Here is a 22,527-nt window from a genome sequence, read left to right as displayed (position 1 = left end):
ACACGCGTGGGGGGGGGGTCCGTGACCGAGCGGGAGTGTGCATTCGGCGGCGCGCGCTCGCTCTCCAGTGCCTCACAGGCTAGCAACGTAGACCTACGTCACTTTGCCTGTGAGGGGCTGACTGCCGCAGTAAATATACTGTGGGCAGTCGGCAAGTGGTTAAGGTGCCCATCTAATAGTTTTTTGAAACTATCAATGCTCCCTGCTGATATGACTATTTGCGGAAGAGAATTCCACATCCTTACTGCTCTTACAGTGAAGAACCCCCTGCGTATTTTAAGGTTAAACCACCTTTCATCTAGTTTTAGTGAGTGGCCACGTGTCTTATTGTATTCCCTTTCTCTGAATAGGTTTTTCCATATGCTAGGGTTGCCAGTACAGTATTTGTACATTGATATCATATCCCCCTCAATTGTCTTTTCTCCAGAGAGAATAAGTTCAGTGCTTGTAGTCTTTCCTCATAGCTGATGTCCTCCATTCCCCTAATTATTTTTGTTGCCCTTCTCTGGACTTTCTCCAGTTCCAGCACATCCTCCTGAGGACCGGTGCCCAGAACTGGACAGCATACTCCAGATGTGGCCGGACCAGAGTCTTGTAGAGTGGGAGAATAATCTCTTTATTTCTGGAGTGAATCCCCTTTTTTATACATCCTAGTATTCTGTTGGCTTTGCTTGCAGCGGCTTGGCATTGCGTTCTGTCTCCATGGACGTCACTGCCCCTGGACCCGCTGATTGGCTCCCCCTGTAGCCAATCGGCACGTGCACGTCTCCACTAGATGTCCCGCAAAAAGACATACAGATATGTCATTTGGCGGGACAGAGCCACCTGCCACAGTATAAGTACGGCGGCTGGTCGGCAAGTGGTTACAAAAAAAAAAGAAACCCCTTGTTTCTGAATCCTATACCGTGTTCTATGTTGACGTTATACTCCCTCTCCACATAAAATCTCCTTTTTTGAGAGCTAGGCCGAAATAACAGAATATCAGGCCTGTCTGTTTTATATAAAAAATGAATTGGCAAGCTAGTTTTTGCTTTAAACCTTGAAACATGGGTTACATTGAGACACTTACTAGTTCTTTCCCTAATATCTGTTTATTTCCCCAACCACATTATTGTATCAATACATGGTTACTATTGGGGCTTAGATTTTCATGTATTTAATTTGTAAAGCAGAATCCAAAAAGCGTAAAATTATTATTAAAGGAAAGAGGTTAGGGCCTCTTAGGTTAGGGTGTTTATTGTAGTCTGTCCATCGATGTTGGCTTAAATTCTTTTGTATCAACAGGCCAGGAAATGAGGGAAAATCTTCAGGGATGCAAACAGCAGTTACAAAAAAAAACTTGGCAGATGTTCTATCCTTCCCCCCATCTAAAATCTGAATCCTTTCCCCCATCTAAAAACAAAAAGTTTAGATTGAAGTTCCACTTTATGAACAAAAATTTAAATTTTATTCAATCAGTTTTAAATCTAATTTTGCACTTTTTCTTAAATCCTAATGTCAACCAGCAAAAATCAGCTTTATCTGGTGGTTAACTGTTATTTTCTACAATGATGACATCTCCATTTTGATTAGTTAAGGATAAATGATTGCCTAACATATTTTAAATTACAGCAAGTAAGTGCAAACAGATGTTCTTAGACAGATGCCTACGGAATATTGTAATAAATTAATAACTATGCATATACAGGTGTAGAAAGCTATATTGCATCTAGAAGTTATTATAACCAATCATGTATTGTAATGAACACTACATAGATTTTGCTAAATTTGTAATTTTTTTTTAACTTTCCATATTCTGTATGACATGTTCACACTTATAAGGAAAAATTATTCAGAAAGTTTCTAATATAGCAAACTAGAGATTTTTTCTTTTACTTTAAAAAGAGCGTTTAGGTTAACTTGGGTTACATTACGCCAGTGGTTCTCAACTCCTGTCCTCAGGACCCACCAACAGACCAAGATAACTGAAATACATCACAGGTGATATAATTTGCTGCTCGGTGATTGCAGTATTCTAATCTGTATCTCCCCAAGGTAATACTTAAAATCTGGCTTGTTAGTGGGTCCTGAGGACCGGAGTTGAGAACCACTACTTTACGCAGTACATCCAACGAACCTGTACTGCACTGTACTGCAAATATAATCTCTGACATGCAGTTTTCTATCTATGTTCCCTTCTGAAATATTTATAGGGTTTAGTACAGGTCCCTCTCAAAAAAATTAGCATATTGTGATAAAGTTCATTATTTTCTGTAATGTACTGATAAACATTAGACTTTCATATATTTTAGATTCATTACACACAACTGAAGTAGTGCAAGCCTTTTATTGTTTTAATATTGATGATTTTGGCATACAGCTCATGAAAAACCAAAATTCCTATCTCAAAAAATTAGCATATCATGAAAAGGTTCTCTAAATGAGCTATTAACCTAATCATCTGAATCAACTAATTAACTCTAAACACCTGCAAAAGATTCCTGAGGCTTTTAAAAACTCCCAGACTAGTTCATTACTCAAAACTGCAATCATGGGTAAGACTGCCGACCTGACTGCTGTCCAGAAGGCCATCATTGACACCCTCAAGCAAGAGGGTAAGACACAGAAAGAAATTTCTGAATTAATAGGCTGTTCCCAGAGTGCTGTATCACGGCACCTCAGTGGGAAGTCTGTGGGAAGGAAAAAGTGTGGCAGAAAACGCTGCACAACGAGAAGTGGTGACCGGACCCTGAGGAAGATTGTGGAGAAGGACCGATTCCAGACCTTGGGGGACCTGCGGAAGCAGTGGACTGAGTCTGGAGTAGAAACATCTAGAGCCACCGTGTACAGGCGTGTGCAGGAAATGGGCTACAGGTGCCGCATTCCCCAGGTCAAGCCACTTTTGAACCAGAAACAGCGGCAGAAGCACCTGACCTGGGCTACAGAGAAGCAGCACTGGACTGTTGCTCAGTAGTCCAAAGTACTTTTTTCGGATGAAAGCAAATTTTGCATGTCATTCGGATATCAAGTTGCCAGAGTCTGGCGGAAGACTGGGGAGAGGGAAATGCCAAAATGCCTGAAGTCCAGTGTCAAGTACCCACAGTCAGTGATGGTCTGGGGTGCCATGTCAGCTGCTGGTGTTGGTCCACTGTGTTTTATCAAGGGCAGGGTCAATGCAGCTAGCTATCAGGTGATTTTGGAGCACTTCATGCTTCCATCTGCTGAAAAGCTTTATGGAGATGAAGATTTCATTTTTCAGCACGACCTGGCACCTGCTCACAGTGCCAAAACCACTGGTAAATGGTTTACTGACCATGGTATTACTGTGCTCAATTGGCCTGCCAACTCTCCTGACCTGAACCCCATAGAGAATCTGTGGGATGTTGTGAAGAGAAAGTTGAGAGACGCAAGACCCAACACTCTGGATGAGCTCAAGGCCGCTATCGAAGCATCCTGGGCCTCCATAACACCTCAGCAGTGCCACAGGCTGATTGCCTCCATGCCACGCCACATTGAAGCAGTCATTTCTGCAAAAGGATTCCCGACCAAGTATTGAGTGCATAACTGAATGTAATTATTTGAAGGTTGACTTTTTTTGTATTAAAAACACTTTTTTTTTTATTGGTCGGATGAAATATGCTAATTTTTTGAGATAGGAATTTTGGTTTTTCATGAGCTGTATGCCAAAATCATTAATATTAAAACAATAAAAGGCTTGCACTACTTCAGTTGTGTGTAATGAATCTAAAATATATGAAAGTCTAATGTTTATCAGTACATTACAGAAAATAATGAACTTTATCACAATATGCTAATTTTTTTTAGAGGGACCTGTATATTGCTCTGTCCTAACATCACTGACCTTTGAACAGTAAGGAACCAATCATCAAAAGCAGACCATGTACACAACATATTGTGTAATGCATTGCTTACAAATGCCAAAGCCTCTGACTTTAAATATTTAAACACTTGCATAGATTTATATAGTCGTACCCTACATGTTTGCATGTATGTATATCCAACGAACCCGCAAAGTATTAGTCATTTCAGGGATGATATTGTATTTTTACAAAATCACTGATGAGAAGAAGCAGCAGACCTTTCCATAAGATCAGCTGGTTGATGGTGTCTGGTGTTAATGGAGAAACTATTTAAAGTTGCAGGAAACATGGAGATCAGCTTTAAGATTATAAACTATTTAAGAGGTTTATAAACCTAAAGTAGTTGTATAGTGTTTTACACCCCCCTGTAATTATCATGATGTACATTTCCTGGCCTAAAATGTCTGTTTTCATAAAGTCATAGATTGTACTTACCTTTGAAATCAAACTCCTAAACAATCTTTACCAATAAGAAGTGTATACAGTAAACCCTCTATCGCGGGGGTTCCTTTCCGGACCCACCCGCGAAAAGTGAAAATCCGCGAAATAGAAAACCCTATTAAAATACACTGTAGACATGTTTTTTTACTATCACTGTACTTTTAAAAGCATTTTAAGGTCTTTAAACACACTTTTAAAACAATAGAAACTCGTTTTAAACACATAAAAGATACTGAGAGACATAGCAAGAGCTATGGAAAACACAAAAATATTAAATTTTCAATGATTTAATTAGTAAAATAACATTACAGAAAAAAATGCAATATACCGGGACCGCAAGAACTGAACCGCGATGGAGCGGGGGTTTACTGTACTAATAATTCTTTATAGGGATTAACAAAATATTGATCTAGCCAATAGAGGTTAGTTCTGCCAGGGACACATCCTAGCATTTATAGCCACACAGATAATTTAGTAACTTCAGTCCAATTACCATAGTGGCATGAAATAAATCAAGACAGATATTGATTGTTCAAGAATTTGATCGGGTTTTAAAAACTTGTGAAACCACCTTTTTACACAATACTATCACCAATAATGTAAATCAACACAAGAGTGTTTCACAAACTTTTTATTTACCCTTTTATACCTTTGTGGCTGTAAATGCTAGGTTATGTGTCTGACACTCATTACAACTGAGGAAGCAATCGGATAAGTAGTGAAATTTCATCATTGTAGAAAAATTCCAGTTGAATGTGATGATAAATACTACTAGCTCTACTGTGAGCTGGATAAATGAGAACCTTCATAGGCACTTGATGTAGGGTTTCAATTCAAAGCCTTCTGCTAAAAAGAGAAATATCTGATTTTACAGCATTTGTTTTCAATGCTCTGCTTTTTTTTGCACCAAGAGAATATGCTGGTGGCATTGCTAATACTCTCCTCTGAAATAATTTCTGACTGGCTGCATACTTGTTGATTCTTGATTTAGAAAGTATTGAAGCCAGAAACATCAAAGCAAGTAGTGTTTTCAGGAAAAACAAATCAATAATAGCATCCATCCCTCATGACAAGTTTACGGATGGGCTGTCAATTTAGGGCCCATTTACACTTGTGTGATGTGGTAACAAATGTATACCACAACCAAAGCTGTCCCACTATACTGGATCCTTCAAGCTCATGACTTACCAGAAATTCTGGGGATGGTCCTCAGTGCTCTCTTTCAAGGGCCTGACACTGATAACTTGGAAGATCACACACTCACATAAATACGCAAAGGTTGAACTGGATAGACCTGCAAATTTATTATTAACCTTATAAACTATATGTAACTAAAATTGCAGCTTTGATTGCTGACTCTACCCAAGAGATTCAAAGCCTTCCCCTCTAAAATGATTATCTGATCTGCCTGCAGCTTCAATGGCCTTTGAGCCTACTGCTATGAAGGCTCTATCGGATGAAGAGTCTCAAATATCCTTGCCAGATGATTATACCACTGAAGAGTTACAGACATCAGTCATAGATCTCAGGCTTTTAGAGAGACCATTTTGGCCCTTATTGATGTGGTGCGTGTAACCTTAAAAATGAAAGAACAGCCAGTAGATTCTATTTTTGCTATTGCTAGTGTGTAATCCCTTAGATGCCTTAAGACTTCAAAACATTTCCAAGGTGTCCTTGAGAGAAACTGTGAAACTCCTGGTGTTCTGAAAGTACCTGGGTTTGGTTCAAGGATAATTTGTAGAACATGACTAAAGTTCAGATGCTGAATATGAACCCCATTAATATCAATGGTATAAAACAGTAATAGCCATTTTCTAGGGTAATCGGCAAGGAATTGCCAAGCCAGTGGCATTTGAGGGGTGGGGGATGCGCTGCCCTTGGGAACATGTACTAAAGCAAACAAAAAGGGGGATTTTAATAATGCTTTAAGTGAACTATCATAAATGCCTAAAAAAAAATTGCTTTAAATAACATGCCTAGGGGGTGTCATGAATCTGTGATAAAAAATAATACAGTAATGTATAACAGAACTGCACTCAACCTATATCGTGCACTAAATATAAGGATATAGTTACTCAAACCAAATGGCTCTAAGTGGGTGCAAACCTCTTAATATACTGAGACAAGTATACCGGACGCCGCTTCCGCGTTCCAATTGCGTACCACCCGGTCCGCCTTGGAATCCATGGCTTGTGATTCTCTGTATACGCTGTTTTAATTTTTCTGCCATGTAAGTGCATTTGCTTTTATTTAATAAACCCGTTTATACATACTTCACCATGTGAGCCCCCCTTGTTCTTTTACTACGCTACTGAGGAACACAGAGTCTGGCTGAGATGAAAACTTCAGGTGGAGGCTTATATCGGGTTGCAGTCACTTACTGGATATTGAACTACCTGCCCTGTATACAACTTTTTCCTGCTTGAACTGACCCCCTATTATCAAGGGGTCTGTTCATTCCGGTAAGCATTTTTGTGCACACCCGGTGGTCCTGTGTCTTGGTGGAGGTATTGAAGACTTTAGAAGTGCTTTTGAAAAAATTCCCATCAGAGACTCTCCTTTATTCAGTTATCCATTTATTCATTTATATTGTGGATGGGGATATTGGAATTTGTTATACCAATTATTGATTTATTTATATTTCACCATTAGGAGTACTTTATTGATTATAGTGATTTTTCTGCACTGTATTTGAGCACTACATTTTGAATTTGTTGTATTTATTTATGCACCCAATTTTGGTCTCAGTATATTAAGAGGTTTGCACACACTTAGAGCCATTTAGTTTGAGTAACTATATACTTATATTTAGTGCACGATATAGGTTGAGCGCAGCTCTGTTATACATTACTGAATGATTTTTTTTTTATCACATATCACGTTTTTCCACGTTTATGCTGTGGCTCCCACCCAGGATTTATTCCTTATTTTTCTGCACTTTATTTTATTTTTACTTTAAAAATAATTTTTGAGTGTTTAAATATTGTTTACTGTTGCACGGGTACTATTGGTGCTTAACACCAATTTTTTGCGGTGTCATGAATCTGCCTATGAAGTGGTGCATCTGTACAATATATACAAGCTACTACAACAAAAGTGATGTTTACAAACATATATTCACATGGAAATACCTATATATGATGACATTCAGCTCCCACTGAACAAGCAAAAAGTCCAAAGTTTGCATGAAAGCCCGACAGCCAAAGTTCAAGTGGTAGTAAACTCACGTCTATCACTTATACCTACAGGTAAGCTAATAATAGGGCTTACCTGTAGGTACTGTGAATATCTTTTAAAATTCAGAGTGCATGCAGCCCGTGACATCACTGGCGTATGTACTCTGAAGATCCAGCTTATGGTGCCAGACCATCAGAGCCCATGTCGTAAATGGTGGCTCCCACGTGCATGCGCTGGAGTGAGGTCATTCCACTCCAGCCACTTATGTAGCCGGAGGTCGCAAACATGGAAGGAAAACTGGGTGAAGATGGAAGCCCTCTCAGCGGTGCCATCGTGCTGCTAGAAGACTTTGTTTTAAGGTAAGTCTGTTATAATGTGCTGGTATATGATGCAAATGAGCACATTATGACATTGCCTTGTAGGGTATACATTTTTATTTCTTTAACTGCAGTTTACTACCGCTTTAAATCTGAATCTGTGTTTGGACCAAACTTTGAGCTCATCCCTACTCCTGATAAACTAATCACACCTCCAAAATGTTTCACTGCCTATTATCAGTTTGAAGAGCCCTTTACTAAAATGGTAGCCAGTCCCATCATTAATTTGGCAGTCTTATGTATCAATAAAGTGCAGATTGTGTCCATAAAGCAGGCATCACTAAATAGCAGACCTCGGTCTGGACCCAGACCCAGTGACAGTCCTGTCCAGATCATTGTTGTCATGCCATTCAGCTACTTGGGTGTCTTTTCATCCCCACGCTGCTTCTGTCATCTTCACAGCAGGGCAGGGGCCCAGAATGGGTGGCAGGTCTGGTTGGAGGGTGGGAGCAGCCCCACTTTTCAAGTTAACAAGTGGTAATTGGCTACTCCGATGCAGAGTGGTTTAGCAACCAATCATCCATAATTATAAGGAAGAGTTGGGAAGCTCCTGTCCTCTATCTAGACCTGTCACACTTCCTACCCTTTTCCCTGCTGTATAATATAGGACTGGAAAAAGGGGGGCATTGTCATCTATAGAGGGGGCTGTAATTTAAATGAGGGGGGTTATTATGTAAGGGGGGCTATAATGTAAAGGGGTAGCTTGAAATGTAAGGAGGTATGAATTATAGAGAGGGGGGCTGTGATGTAAAAGTGGGTGGGGTAATGTAAAGGGGGGCTGTGAGGTAAAAATTGGCATTTTAATGTTACAAGAGTTGTACATTAAGGGGGGGGGGGGCTGCTATGTAAAGGTGAGCAATATGATGTAAAGAGGGGACTGCAATATAAAGGGGGGGAGGGGGCTCTGATGTAAAGGAGGCAGTATTGTAAATGGGGACTGCAATGAAAAGGTGGGACTGTGATATAGGTGGGCTGCTGTAAAGTAAAAGGGAGTGCTTTTTGTTGTAGAGGGGGGCTGCAATGTAAGGGCAATAAGGACACTGATGCAAATAGGGGCTATGATGTGAAGGATTTGAGCCGTAACACAAACATGAGATGTAAGCCCCATACACACACGCAGATCGTCGTCATACAAATGTTCGTCTTTTCTCCCCGGGATGTCGGTGTCTGTTGAAAAGTGCAAAGACAGCACAAGGACAGCACAAGAATTTTGTCCGCAGACTTCAGCTGACTGCAGAAGTGATGTCATGTAATGGTTAACTTTCCCTGTGTTTTTTATTTTCTGAGCATGCCCAGTCTTGCAAATCTGCGGTCTGTCGGCTGATTTCTGTACTGACAGGCAAACAATTGTCCGTTCTGGTGTCCGCAGACAAAAATTTTCATGTTTGCAAGAAAGACTCTTGTCCGCGGATTGTGTGCAGACAGCTGTCGGAGGCACCATACTAACACGCATACAATCGGCAGATCTTTCGTCCGCCGACGTTTGTATGACGACGATCTGCGTGTGTGTATGGGGCTTTAGACCTATGCTGGAAGATAATGTTACTTACTGGACTTCTGTGAGTTTTAATTCATTACCTCTGCCTTAGGGGATGTAGCATTGAGAAGTGAAGGGGGCAGTGAACACTGCTATGGGCAGAGCCACCCCCATAGCAGTGTTCTCTACCATCGTTAACATCACCCCCACCCACAGTAGTGTCCTCTTCCCCCCCATAGCAGTGTCCTTTATCGCCCTTCACATCACCCCTCACAGTAGTGTCCTCACCCCCCCTTTTACCCCATAGCAGTGACCTCTGACCCCCCCCCCTCCCAGCAGTGTCTTCTGCCTTCCTCTTTACCATCCCCCTACCTTGGCATCTCAGGGCGGCTGCCTAAGCAGCCTTATGCTGGCGCCCAGGGTAGATGGGGGCAGTAAAGTCAAAATCCTCTGCCACTTGCTGGGAATTCCGATTCTTAAAATACCTGTCTTGCGACGATCCTCTTTTTTTTACTCCTGCAGCAGCTGAAAGCCAGATTCTCCTCCTTTCCCTTCCACCAGCGTACAGCTGCTGTAGGAGGAAAACCCAGGGGATCTGATCCAGTAAATGCCTCCCCGTTGCCCCTTGTGTCCTTGTTCCTCTTTTTTTCTGCTTTTTGGCCCTCGGTATGCTCACCTTTCACCAAAGCCTCCGAACAGGGCTCCTGAAAGAAATTGTAAAAAAATAATAATAATAAAAATTGGAAAAAAAATAATTACAATAGGAAAAAATAAATACTACTGACACCACCCACTGCCCTTCTGACAAACTCCACCGCTCTATTGACACCAACCTCTGCCATACTGACACTGTCTATTGCCCTACTAATACCATCCACTGCCCTACTGACTGACATCATCCACTGCCCTACTGACTGACACCATCCACTTTTAACCACTTCCATACAGAGCAGTTACACCCCCTTCCTACCCAGACCGATTTTCAGCTTTCGTCGCTCTCACACTTTGAATGATAATTACTCAGTCGTGCAACGCTGTACCCAATCAAATTCTTTATCATTTTTTTCACACAAATAGAGTTTTCTTTTGGTAGTATTTAATCACCACTGGGTTTTTTATTTTTTGCGATATAATGTATTGACAAGTAAGACAGGTAATGATGTTAAAGGTGCCCAATCTATTGCAAAATATAAAGTATTAAAAAAGCCAATAATCCAAAAAATGGCTGTATACCAAATCACAGTATACATATAGGACAATCAGCCAGTCACCCTGCGTATCACACAAAACAGACAACATGAAACATAATGGAGCTGTGCACATGAAGATATTACAGAAAAAATAAAATGGAGACAAGAAAAAACAAAAAACGGCACAAGAGAACAGTTAAAAATATGATGACAAAAAAAGTCTCCTGAGTAGGGGCTGGCTGGAAATTGCACCTAACCCTGAGTTCCAACCTTCCCTGTCAAAGCACACACTACAAAATCTTTGGTTGCTTCCTGGTTTTTTTGGCATCAAGCAACTGTTGCCCAGATTTTCAGTCAGAACATTGATTGTGACTCCGATCAGCATAAACTATAACCCTCCTCACCAAATGAACAACAGCAAGTGACACAGATGGATATGAGTTTGATTTTAAGTCATTTGTCTTGCAATGACGGGACCAAGCCTAGGCATGTGGTTAAGAATATAGATTAATACATTGGCTACCCTCAACAACAGATAAACCATATAGAGCTCTCAAAGTTACTCTTCTGTGGGCTATGCTGGGGCCCTTGAAGACGACACGCGTAATGGAGATAATTCTATGTATATAGATCTTTGTGGTCCTGCACCCAGTACGATGAGTTTCAGAGTATTGGGAGTCCTTAAAACACTATGAAAAAGGGCTAGGTTGCAAGTCAGCTTGGGGTTTTAGGCCTGGTCAAACAGAACAAGCAATGCTTTAGGATGATTGAGCATAAATATGCAGAATGGTCACCTTTAGCAGTCTGGCAAAAGGTGGTCCAGGCTGTAGTAATAGTATACTTTCAGCATTCCTGGAGCAGGCAGACCGGATTCCTATGCTGTGCTCTACAGGCAGATTCTCCAGTGGCAGATGGACAGGTTTGGGTTATAGCCAGAGCCCTAGGATAGTGCAGACACCCTGAAAGGCTCAGTCCAGTGATCTGCAGTGGGAATTAGTGGCTCTCCATAAAGTGCAAGCCCACCAGCTACTCTCAGCGGTAAAACCGCAATCAGCTCTCCTCACTCTTGGTAACTACTCCTCTCTGGTCGGCGGCAATCTCCCAACTGCCCCCATTCTTCCCCTGGCTTTTTAATTACCCACCTTCTCTTGCTCCTCCTACCCCCAGGTATATTTGATCTGGTAGTTCTTTTTCCAGCAATTGTAATGGCACCACTTGTGGCTCAGACTACATCTCACAGCATCCAATGTTGTAAAGTTTAGAGTTCAATAATAGGCAGAAAAGAAGATCTGCACTCAGGAATTTCCACCATAGTAAATGTAAGGCTCTGCATAATTCAGTAAAATTGGTTCTGGTTACAATAGTATGCTGGAGTGCCAATTGGTTGGCACATTACAGTGCCTTCTGTGGTAGCATGATTAAATGCATTTTAAAGCACATTATGACAACATAAAGATGTGAATGGGGTCTTAGTCTATAAACCCATGCACACCACCTGCACCAGGTTAAAGCACCATACTTTACATTTGTTGGTGGACTTCATTGCCAATAATTGTGAATGATACTCCAATGCACCTCCAAAGCCTATGTTTTGCTGTGCTGTGAAGAATGCAAACAGCACTAGTTTGGTTGGTACTAAAGCTTTGTTAAGGATATAGCCGTGAGCGGTTTATATTAAGGGAAAGCTGTGTGCGGATGTTTGCTTTTCTTATTGTAAACTTAGGTGGAATGTGAAGCCCTTGCTTTACTCAAAACTCTTTATCAAATACATCAGAGCCTGGATGCTCAGTCCAAGAATCAGTCTTTCGCTACACACAACATGTATGAGTGTCCTTATAGATACTTACAAATCAGCACCTTCAGCTTTAATTAAATATGACTTTATAAATAAATATTTTTTAATGTTCAATTATTATTCTGTAGATTGTATACAAGCAAAACTCTTAGAAATCTGGTTTTCATTCATATTTACAGTAACAAAAAATTATATGAATGCTGCAGATACTTAAACCACCACAGCATATCAAACTATTCTGTAATGCGTGTATTTCTGGGGACAGCATCCAGATGCATCCAGCCACCACATATTTCAGCCTGTCAAAGATTTTGACAAGCTGTGATTTCATGCACTGCCTTTGTGCATGTGGCTTTTATCATCCCACATGACAAAGTAAAGATGTTTTTGGATGCATGACCGTCAATGAGGGTACAGCAAGTCCTCTTGTACAGGGCATGGGCCCCATCAGTTCAACAGAGGGCCTGAGCAACTGACAAGCAGTAGTAAAGTGATTCTGAACAGAATGGGGTGATCGATGCAGGGGAGGGGGGGATTTCCTGGAACTGATCCCCTGTAGTTCCCTCTACAGCAGCTGAAAGCCAACTTCTCCTTCTCTCCATCCTGTTGACTTTCAGCTGCTGCAATGAGGAACTATAGGGGATCATTTCTAGTAAATGCACCCCACCACTCCCATCACTCCCTCCTGTCCAGAAACCACTTCCCACTGCAGTGTGGGGTCTGGGCACTCCTAATTGCCCCCCCCCCCCCCCACAGAGGCTACAAAAAAAGGATAGGGAGGCCTGTTTAGACCACTGATTTTTCACCAAGCCCCTCTACCTCCCCACACATACACACAAAATAGCACTGTGAGAAAAAAAAAATGTAAAAAATAATAAAAAAAGTGTAAAAAATAATGAAAACTAAAACTAAGGGCTTATTCACATGGGTTCAGTAATTGAGGTCCTGGTTTGACATGTGTGCAGGTGTGGGTGAGTGGCCCCTAATGCACACTGTTTTTGGGGCTGTACACCTGCACCAGCATGCCTGGTCAATATAGGACCTGCGGCTGTGTTCATACAGCTTCTGCGTCCCCATAATGTAACAAAGGCTACTTGCGCACAGCTCCAACCACATTAAAAGAAAATGCTTATTCAAACAATAAAGGCTACATCGCCCATTTGAATGAGCCCCAAAACCTAATTCACACATAGAGCTTTATTTTTTTTAACACAGTACAGTTTTATCTTTTAGATTTAGTAGGAATTTTGTAAGTTAGGTTGTGTTTGTGTGCGCTAATAATGATTTTAGTGTATTTTTAACGACAAAGGAGGGCTCTGTCAGGTAGGCTGTACAGGGATCTATGATTTCTAACAGCAGCCCTGCTTTGCTGTCTATAATAATTTTTTTTTTTTTATCAGATCCATGTTTTAAAGCACTTTTGTAATTGTTCTGGACTTTTTCCTAACACATGAGTATGCTTCCAAAAGCACACAGTGGTTAACACTTTCGGGCATAAATACAACTGGACCATCTACTGAGTGTCTCCTCTCTACTTTGGGAGGCTACTGGGCAGACATTGTCAGGTCGCTGTAGATCTGCAGCCTGGGATTTAACCGAACACCAGAGGCTGGGGAAGGGGTTACGTTAGCTTAGTGGCTAAGGGGGGAAAAAAGGATATATGAACGTTGAAAGAATTTAAAATGTTTATAGTTTAGGATTCTTGGGACATTAAAAGCTGCCTGGTAGTCTTTGGGGCCAGTACTTTCTGAATCACTGACCTAGAAGAAGAATGAAGCTTAGAAAGTCAGAGTAAAGCTGATCATACGCTAGTAGAGTTTCCATCAAAATGTTTCACTTTAAGAACATTTGTTTGACTTTCTAATTGTTAGTGGGGTCAAAATCAAATTGATGTTCGATTTCAATTAATGGTAACAATAAAGATTGAAGGAACAGCATAGTACATTTTTTTTCAAACTAAATTTAAACAGTGCATGTACTTGTCATTTAGGAAACTACATTTGCTCCAAAAACGAATGCTAGAGGCAAACAACATTTTAAAGTACTTTGGAATGGCATTCGTGAAGTCAACCAATGTACTAAGACTTTTTTGTACGTTTCTAGGAATATTCGTATGAAAATCTAGTCTGAAAATCTACTAGTATATGACCAGCTTATGTCAGAAACTCCTGAATGCATACTCGTTACAGATGAGTATCTCAGAAAGTACTAAAAACACAAAGTGTACATGACCACCAGGCAACTAGCATTTCAGGAGGAGAGGTCAGCAATGGCAGACTCGATATTCTCTCACTATGGGTTTTTTCATTAAAGCTGAACTCTGGGCACAAAGATTTTAATTTGTATATACGTATTCCCTAAAAACTACAATTACAATGTAATATGAACTGTTTCTTTGTACACCAATGTCTTCAGAAACCCAAAATTAATCTTGTAAAAGTAGTGGTATCATCACTGCTCTGTACTGAGAGAAGAGCTGTGGGTGGGACCTAGAAGGCCCTCTCACTACAGGCTGCCTGCAGAACACTACAAGGGGCGGATACAAGACCAATCACCCTGCACAAGGAGGGAGAGCAGCTGTGACTGGTCTGTATTTCAGCGCACTCCTACACAGAGGTAACGCGCAGAAGCTGTTTCATTATGGATTACAGCACTTTTTTTTTTAAGAAAAACACAAAGGACACCAAGATTCATGTAAGAACTCATGTAACTCTTCAATTTAGAAAAACATTTGCTTTGCCCGGATTGTACTTTTCATACTTTACCTCTTCCCAATATATGTGGCAGCTGCACTAATTCTCTTTTTCAAAATAAATGTATGAGAAGTGCAAATTTTTTTTCATATATCTCGGAGACAATATTAATGTTCTAATCAGTGCAGTGAGTTACATATTCATCACCATCTGCTCATCAGATAGATGATTGTAAGCAAATTTGGAATTGAAATGATAGCAATTGTGTAAATGATGTCACATTGCAGTCTTCCAAAACTTTAAAATGCGCGTTACACTATTTAATGATTAACAAATGTGTATTTTACCTACACAAAATACGGGCAACTGATATAGTGAAATCATAATTATTTTGAACATTGTTTCACCATAACCATAACAATATGCAGATCCACCATTTATAATTCAGAAACAGTTACTACAGGTCAGTAATCTACAATAAAGGAAATGCTGCTGAAGATGCCTACGACCTGAGGTTTTAAGTTTGGAGAATGACATAGGTTGCCCTTACTGACATCTCCGGCTGCCTTTACTAACATCTCCATTTAAAAATCTCTGGTTGTCATGATGGCGTTTTTGGCTTGAATGCTTTCGGCGTCTCTGACCTAGGAACAAGAATAGATATAGGAAATTCTGACTCTTGTTTACAGTATGTATGTTACCAGTGTAGCCAAGTGCTTGATCACAGAAACATGGAGAAGGAGACATTTCCCTCTTTACAATCAGTTTATTTTCACATTCTGCTGTTATGTTGAATGTTGTGTTGCACTATCCCTCCAGTCAGCAGAGGGATAGCCAGAAAAGCTTATGGATTCTTATTCAGAAAACAGAGAATCATGGAGTTTCTAGGTCCAAGAAGTAAGCCATATTGTGGAGCTTATGGATCCTTTGCACTACAATTCTCAAGAGAAATTGGGGCAAGGAGGAGCAGTAGTGCTGCATTTCTGAGACTGTTCAGATAGACTCTTTCTCTTGGCGCTGAGGGAAGTGACGAGAGCACATCTGCTGCATACTGACCAGGCTGCTGAGAGGCAAGAACAGTGGACACACCTGAAGCAAAGCAGCAAAGACCCCAGTGATTGCATCTGCACTGTTGTCGCAGGGAGACCAGGGCATCCTCTCACTTTCTACTTCCCACCTCTTAATCTCCTGAAGGCATTCTGTGGAGAGACTAAGGGTGCCTGCTTTCTACAGTGAGAATTCACAGCTGCACCACAAAGACTGGCAAGAGGGCTCACAGCCCACTGTTCACACTGCTACTGAAGGCAGGACATTAAGTATACCACACCCTTACTTTAACATCACTGAACTGAAACTGCACCTATATTGTACCTGTACCACACCCACATTGCACCCTTACTGCATTTTTACTGCACCTATACTGCAGGCTGGTTAACCAAAACTGTTGTGAAGTGTGCCTTGGTTCCTAAAGGATCCCATCGATAGCCACCAGGAAACAACATAAGGACTGCCCCTCCCGTAAAACCATTCTGTAAGTCCCCTTTGTTCCCTTCTCCCCTTTCCTTCTTTTCTATGGACAGTGCACATCCAGTTGGTCCAAGCCTAGCATAGTGGCTATTTATGCACTTTGGTAGCATTGTTCCTGTATTTGGTGAATTAGGCTTTATTACTACCCACTGCTGCACTTTAGGAGACATTGGTACAGTTTATGCTGATCTGGACAGAAAGTGTCATATTGTGCCTAGTACTTAATACTAATCACTGCGTATGGTAAATTGTGTTGTTATCATTGTTAACCACTTCTGGACCAGCAGGGTTTGCCTCCTTAATGACCAGGCCATTTTTTGCGATTTGGCACTGCATTATTAGAATTAGAGAGAGAACACCTCTGTTTTGATATTCGCCTGCCAGCAAGAGACTATACCAGTAGAGTTTCAAGCCTAAGACTGGGAATGGGGACAGCGCAGCATTGCTCACATGACAGCACCTGTACTGCTGCAGAAGGGAGACCGAAGCACCCACTCACCCTCTGCCTTCCACCGCTGATCACTGGAGGCTTTCGGGGAGAGACTGAGGGGGCCCCCCTCTACAGCGAGAGGCCACTGCAGCATCAAGGGGATTGGTGACAGGGCAATTGGCCCATTGCTGATACTGCTAGCAGGGACTGAGCAATTGAGAGCAGGACACAAAGTGTACCAAATCCATACTGCACACATATTGCACTCTATACCGCACTTATTCCAAACCTAGACATCACCTATGCCAACCTTTACCGCATCTGAACCATACCTACCTTGCACCTGTGCCTAGACTATACCATACTTATACTGTGCCTATGCTACATGCAGGTTAACTGGGACTGTAGTTAAGTGCAAAGAAGCTCTTAAAGGGCCCCAATGATAGCTGGCATAAGAACATCTCAAAGGACTGCCCTTCCCATTATAATTATTCTGCAGGCCCCTTTTGTTCCTGTGCCCCCTCCACTACCATCCTCCTTTTCTTTTGGACAGTGCATATCCAGTCAGTCTAGGATTAGCATTGCCACTATAAATGCACTCTGGCAGTATCATTTTAGCTCTTGGTAGATTTACTACTGCTTACTGCTGCACTTGAAGTGGCCATATGACTAGTCTTTACTGTTAAAGTGATTGTAAACCCTAACCTTGTAAAACAACCCATTCAGTGTAAAATAAAAATGACGGGCAAAACATTTGTGTATAGATATAAAAAAAATTATAAATACCCTTTTCCCCTTTATATAAGTGATCACATTCCCTCTGTTCTCATCTGCATAAGAGCTAGGGGAGGAGAAACAGCAGTACACTAATCTTCCCATTGAAAGGCTGTGTGTGGGGAGTGTCAGGACAAGTCTGATCAATGGAGGAGAGCAGGCTGAGTTTCCAGCATAGCTAGAGAACTGATCATGCTGTGCTCTCCTGCTTAGCGTGGTCAGTTTTTAATAGGAAAGCAGAAGGACTGCCAGGAACACAAGGGATTTCACACAAAGGAAGCAATATAAAGAGAACAGGATACGTTCTCATACAAATAAATGGTACAGCAGGCACATATGTTGGGTTTACGTATTCTTTAATCATATCCTATGCTTGTATGCTAAATTGTGTTTTTACCATTGTTAATCCATTTTATGTTCGCCTAGTTACCCACCATATTGGGTGACAATATATTAAGTTTGCCTTTATTACCCAGTTTGGTGCCTGTTTTCTTTGATACAGCACTACAGTTGGGTACTAAGTGTTATTTTCAGTGTTTTCCCTTATATAAGGGGCAGGCTCTGTTGGAGTCTGCCTACTAAGCGGGACCAACTGTCCGCTGATTCCTGCTGAGAAGGCGGATGGTTGGTCCATTGTCTGCTCTGCTCTTTGTGCGGTCAGATGTAAATGGATCGCCTGTCCGTTTACCTCCGACTGCCATCTGATCTTATCCGGATGGCTGTCCCATCCGTATAGGATAGGATGTTGGCGGGTATCAATGGACACATGTCTGCTGATACCTGCTGATCTATAGAGGGCAATAGATGATCCGATGGAGTCCGTCTGAAAAACTGACAGGATTGGTCAGCCTGTGTGAAATGGCCCATTCTTTATGTTTGTACACTCAACCTGGTGTGTCAGAGGGGCTGAGGTTCTTGAGAAGGTCAAGGTAAAGAACAGAGAACCCATCCTATCTATGGGTGTAGTGCTACACTAACAAAAAGCAGCTGCAGCTACAGGGATGGTTTAAGGATATGTACACGTTTTCAAGTAAGAATAAATATTTCATATGTAATCTTGCAAAAATTTTCTCTTCTGAGATTCGTTGGTCATGAATGAAATGGATTCAGTGGTTGACTTTGGAATTCTCAGTTGTACTTCCACCTGTCTTCTGGACCCACCGGTCTTTGATGTTTAGAAAATATACTGTATAAGGCGATGTAAAAAATATATGAAGGAACAAATATGTGTGAAAAGTGTCAAAATTAATAAATGGTGACAAAAAACAAATGTAAATTATCAGTGTGGGAGTGATCCCAAATTAGAAGCAGCAATCAGCACATAAACGTGAAAAATGACAAAAAATATACTTATTACTAAATATATGATTGCGCTAGACTAATAACACTGTGGTAATTAATAAAGTGCAAAACATTTGTAGTGATACAATAAAAAGTGCACAATCAATAAAACTGACAAAATCAAAATAAACCATATCATATCAAAATGTCCATAAAGCAGTGCATATTGTGTAGCAGCGGATATCCAGATATTAGTAAACACTTGATAAACGTGTTGTATAGCACTATACACCTCCACCAAATCACCCAGAGTGTATATGCGCTTACCAGAAGCTGTGGACCCCTTATTATAGGGGGTCATACACCCGGATAAAATCACAGGCACCAGACATCAGAAGGAGGCACCTTCTACCCGTATTCACTGATCCCAATATGTTAACCCGGGAAATGGGCTTCCAAACAACGTAACCAGGGAAAAGACAAGAATGGGCTCTATAGTGAAGTACGTTTAAACAAAGGAGTTTAATAAGAGATGGATGCACTTACATTTTATGGATAAAAACAGAGCATATAATCACATCAATACGGTCTCCGGTTCACAAACTCCTTCCGCGTTCCACGAGCGTGTTACCAGGAGCCAGACTTTCAAGACTATTTACGCTATTGCTTGGCAACGGGTGGTCACTAATCTGCGCTGCCCCATCTCTCTGTGACATCACCCACAGCCACTCTCAGACTAAAAATAAAGCCCAGAGAGCGATGCGGCATGCTGCCTATACAAGACAGGAAAAAACCCAAGGGAGAGGCAATGGTTGCATTGCAGAGCGTTTCTAATACCACACCTGTACAATATCAATTCTGTTTAAGCATTATTGCCCATGGCCCGGAACACTAGGGTTGCCACCTGTCTGGGAATCACCCAGACAGTCTGGGTTCTGAATCATGTGCCTGAAAACCAGACACATTATTCAGACTGGACTGGGGCTCCCTAAGATAGCTGGAGAGAGGATTCGGCACTCTCCTCCCTCCAGCCTGCAGGGGGCGATAAAGATCTGGCACTGTATATATAGGGGGAAGGAAAAATAAAATTGGTAAAAAAGATACACCGGGCAATTGGCTTTGTAACAAAGATAATTTGGTAAAATCATAATGTAATGTTAAACTCACAGTAAATTATTATAAATTGGTACAAACAGCCCATTACCTAACATATCTGACAGGGGAAACAATTAAAAAAGGGGGGAAATGGGACTTTGTGTGAAGTGTGTGAACAAGCGGTTGGCAATAAGAATGGTAAGTCATTGATAAAAGAAAGAAACGGTTTAAAAATAAATATAAACTTGTTGTCAGAGAAGTCCATAAGGTAGTTATACCTTTCCGCCATTAGATGGCGCCAAGCTGGCTATTTAAACTGACTCTCTGCATGGATTCATTGCTGTTTGGTCTGCAGCTTCCTGTGTATTGTTCCTAACTTCCTGTGACCTCTGATCTTGATCCGGCTTGTTGTCTCTAACCTGTGCTTGTCTGCTTCCTACCCTGACCCTGGCTTGTCTTCTGGATTTCGCTTCTGCCTGTTGATCCTGCATTGCTGCTCTCCTGGTACCGACCCGGCTTGTGACCCGATTACTCTGCTGCCTATCGTCTATGTCCTTCCTGCCCGACCATTACCTACCCGGCTTGTTTGACCCTGCACCCTGCTCATCCGGCCTGCTACAACTCCAGCCCAGCAAGCTCGCTTCCAGCAGTCTCATACCAGCCCGCTCACTGCGGCCACTACTGGACTGATTACAGGCACTCCTACGTCACCGTGCTTCTGTGGCCGCTGTCTCACTATCAGAAGCCCACGAGCCGGAGTTGTACGAGAGGCCCTCCTCTGCACGTCAGGCTCACCTACCAGGTACGTGACAGTACCAAACAGCCATGACTGAGCCTGCAAGAGGACCCTCTCCAGTGGATGAAATCTGTCAGCACCTCGCTGCGCTTTCTCAAGCAGTTAAGACGCTACAGGAAGGATATGTTCATCTGGAGGAACGTGTTCTGTCCTGGACTACACCAACAACTATCCCTGCCTCAGTTCCCACCTCTGCCGCATCTGGTATTCAAGCTGGGACTGTAACCAATCCTACAGTAATGATGTTATCCCCTGAACCTCAAGTACCAACCCCTGAGAGGTGTTCCGGTGACCGGAGTAAGTTTAGAGCGTTCCGAAACGCATGTCAACTTTACTTTGCTCTGCAGCCACTGACATTTTCCCTGGAATCCACTAAGGTAGGATTCATCATCTCTCTGCTTCAAGATGAACCACAGTCCTGGGCCCACCAGTTGTTAGAAGAGAATAACGCACAACTCAATACTATGCAATTATTCTTTGATGCCATGTCACGGCTATATGACGACCCACAGCGGTCCACCACCGCTGAGGCAGCTCTACATGCTCTCCAGCAAGGCCGCAGAGCAGTTGAAGACTACATCACTGACTTTCGACGCTGGAGCGCAGATACCGCTTGGAACGATGCAGCCCTGCGTCACAAGTTTCGTTTGGGTCTCTCAGAAAGTCTTAAGGATGAGCTTGCCCGGGTTGGAGTGCCAAGTTCCCTGGAAGGGTTAATTACTCTTTCAATTCAGATTGATCGCCGTTTACGTGAACGCAGATCTGAAAGATCTACACAACAGTTCCGCCCAGAATGGATGTTACATAGGAATTCTGTCCCTTCCAACCCGGTCTTCGGAAATTCTGCTCCACCTGCTCCAGAATCACCTGAACCCATGCAATCAGGTCTGATCCGCCCTTCATTGACTCCAGAAGAACGTCAACGCCGACGTGTAAATAACCTTTGCTTGTACTGCGGAGAAGCCGGTCACTATGTGCGCACCTGCCCAGCTAAGTGGCGTAAGTGTCTCTCCGTTTCTTCAGTTAACCAGTCACCGTTACCTGCCAGCTCAGCTCACATAGCTCTGCCCATCTCTTTCCGGCTTCCTGGAAGGACTGTGTCCGTGACCGCTATTATTGATTCAGGAGCTTGTAGCTGTTTCATAGACCTGTCCTTCGCAGCTCAACAACGCATTCCACTGCAAACCAGAGGACAAGGCCTCACCGTGTTCCTGGCTGATGGGTCTTGCATTAAATCAGGACTTGTAACCAAAGAGACCCCACCAATCCTGACCATCACTTCCAATAACCATCAGGAACTACTGCGTCTTGACGCAATTTCTTCACCGTTATTTCCTGTCATCTTGGGCCTACCCTGGCTACAGGCGCACAACCCTCAGATTGATTGGAACTCTGGAAATGTCCAGTTTTTGTCACCATATTGCCAAGAACATTGCATAACAGCGTCAATTCCATCATCAACTACCTTGTTGTGCGTTGATTCAGACGCAGAGTTGTGCCAAGTGGTTCCAAAGCCCTACCATGAATACTTAGATGTTTTCAGCAAATGGGGAGCAGATGCTCTTCCTCCACACAGACCCTATGATTGCCCCATCGAGCTGCTTCCTGGAGCCA

Source organism: Pelophylax lessonae (assembly GCF_965119305.1).
Source record: "Pelophylax lessonae genome assembly, chromosome: 2".
NCBI lineage: Eukaryota > Metazoa > Chordata > Amphibia > Anura > Ranidae > Pelophylax > Pelophylax lessonae.
This window is presented reverse-complemented; position numbering follows the sequence as displayed.